Raw genomic sequence first — 6000 nt, 5'->3', positions numbered from 1 at the left:
AAAACTTGGCTTGTTGACGAGTTTCCGAACACTGCCCCGGACAATCAACCACCAAGGAATGGTAAGCAAAGTTTAAACGTGGTGAACCACCAAATACGGTGAAAGCAGTGGACACACATAAGAGATCGTTACCGACGAAAACACCAAAGAAGTCCACAAACCAATTTTGGATGGTCATAAAGTGAAGTCATTCGAGATGAAAGGCTCTCTAAAGATATCAACAGAACGTCTAAATCGTATCATGCACAAGTATTTGGGTTTGAGAAAGCTCTATGCAAAGTGCATGCCGCGCTAGATGACTTTTGATCAAAAACAAGGACGAGTTGATGATTCGAAGCAGTATTCGGAGATGTTCAAATGAAATAAACCCCGAGTCGAGTTTTGCGTCGATCTGTGAAAAGTAATGAAATATGGCTCCATCGTTTCACTCCGAAATCCAACCGACAGTCATCCGAGTGGATTACACTCGATGAACCCACTCCAAAGCGTGAAAGAACGCAGCAGTCGGCAGGCAAGACTATGGCGTCTATATTTTGTGATTCGCATGGAACGATTATTTTCCAGATCTGGCTCCCAGCGACTATTTCTTATTTTCAGACCTCAAACTAATGACATTTTCGTCGAATGATGAGGTGATCATGGATACTGAGGCCTATTTTTAAGCATGGGACAAATCGTACTACAAAATTGGTAACGAAAAGTTGAAGGGTCGCTTTAATCAGTTCCCACGAAGGGAATCATGTTGAGTAAAAAAACACGAATTTTGCCAAAAAAAATTGTTTTACTATGCTAGGCCGGAGTCTTTTTAATACATAGTTAATAAAAATAATGACTCCTTAATACTTAATACTTAGTACATAAAACTTAATACTTAATACTTAATACTCAATACTTAATACTTAATACTTAATACTTAATACTTAATACTTAATACTTAATTACTTAATACTTAATACTTAAAACTTAATACTTAATACTTAATACTCAATACTTAATACTTAATACTTAATACTTAATACTTAATACTTAATACTGAATACTTAATACTTAATACTTAATACTTAATACTTAATACTTAATACTTAATACTTAATACTTAGTACTTAATACTTAATACTTAGTACCTAATACTTAATACTTAATACTTAATACTTAATACTTAATACTTAATACTTAATACTTAATACTTAATACTTAATACTTAATACTTAATACTTAATACTTAATACTTAATACTTAATACTTAATACTTAATACTTAATACTTAATACTTAATACTTAGTACCTAATACTTAATACTTAATACTTAGTACTTAGTACCTAATACTTAATACTTAATACTTAATACTTAAAACTTAGTACTTAATACTTAATACTTAGTACATAAAACTTAATACTTAATACTTAATACTTAATACTTAGTACTTAATACTTAGTACCTAATACTTAATACTTAATACTTAGTACTTAATACTTAATACTTAGTACCTAATACTTAATACTTAATACTTAATACTGAATACTTAATACTTAATACTTAATACTTAATACTTAATACTTAATACTTAATACTTAATACTTAGTACTTAATACTTAATACTTAGTACCTAATACTTAATACTTAATACTTAATACTTAATACTTAATACTTAATACTTAATACTTAATACTTATTAATTAATACTTAAAACTTAATACTTAATACTGAATAATTAATACTAAGTACTAAAAACTTAGTACATAATACTTAATACTTAATACTTAGTACCTTATACTTAATACTTAATACTTAATACTTAATACTTAATACTTAATACTTAATACTTAATACTTAATACTTAATACTTAATACTTAATACTTAATACTTAATACTTAATACTTAATACTTAGTACTTAATACTTAATACTTAGTACCTAATACTTAATACTGAATACTTAATACTTAATACTGAATACTTAATACTTAATACTTAATACTTAATACTTAATACTTAATACTTAATACTTAATACTTAATACTTAATACTTAGTACATAAAACTTAATACTTAATACTTAATACTTAGTACATAAAACTTAACATATCCAAACACTGTTAAATTCCATTTACTTTTAGACCAGAGTGTACCATATCAGGTATCTCCGGGGTCGCTGTGTCCCAAAACACACAGCAGCGTGTGCCCCAACAATTATTGCCAAATAGCTTTAATCAGCCTGATCGGCAACAAATGACAATAAAACAACAAAAACAAACAACAATGTCAGAGCATAAACACCACAATCAGCATATCACACACACACACTCTCACAAATTCAAACAACGCATTTTATTTCAACTCCAAAAACAACTTTTCTACTAAAAAAAAATATTGACTAACAAATTCGAATACGCTTGCGCTTATGAAAGGCGTTAGCTTACTACAACAACAACAACAGCAACGCTGCGTGGTAACATCTTTCCATCTCTTATGTAATAAAAAGGCAACAAACGGACTTAACAGCATTTCCTTTTCGTTTTTATTTGAATTTTTACTTTTGGTGCGATTTATTGCCACCACACACACACATGTCTCTATAATAATCAGTAGAGCGGTTGATCAGTCGGTTATGCGGCTAGTCATTAGACACACTTACAGACCGCGTCTTACATTTGTATCTAAGCATATATGTATGTATGCTTTGCATTTATGAGCCAATCTTGTTGAAAGCGATTTCATGTCCGCTTTAACTCTGGCAGCACTGCAAGACCTATTAACACATTGACAGCTGACAGGTTATTGTCCCTTGAACTGTTTTCATACAAATATGTACATATACATATTTTTATACTGATTATTGTTTGTTGTTGCTTTTGCACCAATTCCTATTAAAATAATGCTTATTTTATTACAACAAAGAAATTTGTGAACTCTTGCAACTTGTTGCTGCAGAGTTTTGTTCATTTAACGCTTGTACATATCACCTAAAAATAATCCAGTTCGATATATATATATAAATGATCAGGATGACGAGAAAAGTTGAAAGCCGGTTGATTGTCCGTCGGTGCAAGCGATACCTTGAGTACAAATTAAAATATCTTAATGAAAAAACGCTTCTTGGCAAAAAGTGAGAACTAATCCATTGAGGGTCATACCTCGTGACAATTATGTAATGAGACTGATTCCATAAAAACCGTATATTTGAAAATTATTCCACAACTCTGCCATCCCCTTCAAAGTGGTCCCTTTGGGCAACTATACAGCGATTCCAGCACGTTTCCATGCTTCGTAACATTTCTGGTACGCTTCGACTGGGATGTCCGCGAGTACCCTCGTCACGGCCGCTTGGATGTCCGTAATCGACTCAAAATGGGTTCAGGGTGACATGTCGGGCGAATAAGGCGACTGTTGCAACACGGCGATCCCTTTGAGGCCAAATATTGGGACACGCTGAGGGCGGTGTGGCACGGCGCGTTGTCGTTATGAACGATCCAGTTACGACCGATGTCTAGGCGCACCCTGTTGACTTGAACACGCTGCGCATTCGCGTCTGTCCGCACCTAGACTGGTCTCCCACTCCGCGCCTCGTCTTCCACGCTTTCACGCCCCTCCTTAAACTCTTTTTGCCATCAAAACACCTGGACACAACTAAGAGCACTATCACCATACACTCTTACAATTTTAGCGTACGTTTCCGAAGCTGTTTCGCCCAACCTGGCGCAAAATTTTATCGCGACGAGTTGCTCTTGATTTCGTTTTTCCATATTTGTGACGAGCACTACAAACATACGTCTACTGAACTTGACTCAGCAGGCGAACTGAACAAGCTAGAGCGATGGTATTTATATAAACGGAGAGGGGAGGGATGCCGAAAAAAGAGAAAGGTCACAGGTTTACCACAAGCGCGGCAATAAAATCAGTCTCATTACTTAATTGTCAAACCTCGTAGTACATTATTTTGATAACTCTCTTATGGTTCAGCCTGCGTTTGTAATCTTAGGGAAACAAATTTAATTATTCATTAATTATTAAAAGTTTATCTGGCGATTTTTACCAAGGAAACAAATTTAACAACGAATGTGCTTGATATTTTGTGTTACAAGGTGATCACGGCTACGGAACCGTTAAAATGCTGCAAAAGTGTTTGGGTAGTCCACTTTATCAGAATAGACGTATTTGAATGGCTCAAAACATTCAGTGAGGGCCGTGAAGCCATCGAAAATTGCCTCTTGGGAGCCGTCCATCCAACTCTGTAAATGAAGAAAACATCGAAAAAGTTAAGGATGCAGTGCTTGAAAATCGACGCTTTGGCAAGAGAAAGATAGCAGCGGATCTCCACATTTCCTTACAGATCGACTTAAATCACTTTGATTAATGTTTTGAAAGGCTGACGTCGAAACTATTCAACAATCTAGCAAATTAGCCAAAATTGAAAAGAACAAATTTGCTTAAGGCACTGAACTTTAGGCATCCCAGCTGAGGCTTATATCAAGTGTATGGAAAATTTAATTATTCGTTGTCCTGCTTGTATTGGCTCAAGAGCTTAGTTTGAAAGTCATAATAAAGACTGTATTAAATACACGTATATACGTAAAAACTTGTTTTTTGTTTTGTCAATCCTGGGCAAATTTGGTCGATATAGCTCACAAATTCTATTTAAAAGATGATTACGGTTGAACTTCCCTAACTCGCACCTCCATAATCCACAAATAAAACTTGAAGTTATCAAAGAAAATTTGCATGAAGCATATACTACTATAGCTATTTCGGGTATGCATTACTAAAAGGTAAAGATATGGCAATATTAGGCATCATTCACTAATTACAATTAGAAGGTCCGTCATAACCTAATGCACTGCTTCATAGATTAAAAGATTTGCGCTTAATTATTTCTCCGAACACAAAATAACTAGAAACAATATTATCTTTAAATACATGCCACAGTATGAACACACAAATTAATTATATACATATGTACATGTGCTGTAAGGCCTATTCGGCACCGTAAGCAGGCAAGATTGTCGAGCCACAGGGGCAAATGGCGCATAACTGATTGCTGGCGAAATGAAAGTCAAACTTACATTCGGCCAATCAATGTTCAATTTGTAAGAAAATCTTCTTAAACTTATATATGATACCCTGTTGGCTTTGATAATACTTAAATCAATGAAGCTATATTGAAATTATCTGGGATAAATAAGGTAAAAATATCAACAGGTCCAATGAGGCAACAAATAATGGAAATTGGTGCAACTATATTCTGGGTTTCTGGTTGTGTTGGCGTAGAAATCAAGAAAAAGATAAATTGTTTCTAGAGAAATAATAGAGGCCTCGGTTTAATCACCCATTTATTTTGGCATCGTAAGTACGAGATAGGCAAAAGCTAGACAGAAGAAGAAGGCTCTGGCCAGATGCATTTGGCAATCAAAAGATGCGACGGGACATATACAACGCGCAAGAGAGAGCTACTGCCATTCTACGGGCGCACCAGTGTCTACCCGTAGTCGAACACAACACAGCTCGCTTGGGGGTAGTCGAAAGGCAACTGTTTCTTCTTCTTATTTACTGGCGTAGACACCGCTTACGCGTTTATAGCCGAGGCAACTGTTTACTGCGGACTAAATCAAGTGAGCTATGGCTTCGTTCGCGAAATGCAAATCCCCGGGGGCGGACGGTGTCTTTTCAGCACAACAGGGAGAGCAGTGACCACTGCCACACCTTGTTCGACTGGGATAGCCTTGCACTGGCGCATATCCCTGAAATATGAAGGACGTGGACGATTTATTAGTTCTGCTAACTGAGAATGGGTTCCGCTGTCAGAGATATGCGGATGATATTGCTATTATAGCTAGAGGCAAATTGAGTAAACTCTCTTGCGACTTAATACAATGTTTAAACCTGGCTAATGAATGATGCAGTTGGGTTGGAGCTCAATATTAATCCCTCGAAGACGACCATAGTCCCGTTTACGAGACGTAGCTAAATCCTGGGGCTGGGGCAAAAGATTGTCAGGTGGTTGTAC

This window comes from Bactrocera dorsalis, chromosome 4 (assembly GCF_023373825.1).
Source record: "Bactrocera dorsalis isolate Fly_Bdor chromosome 4, ASM2337382v1, whole genome shotgun sequence".
Taxonomy (NCBI): domain Eukaryota; kingdom Metazoa; phylum Arthropoda; class Insecta; order Diptera; family Tephritidae; genus Bactrocera; species Bactrocera dorsalis.
This window is presented reverse-complemented; position numbering follows the sequence as displayed.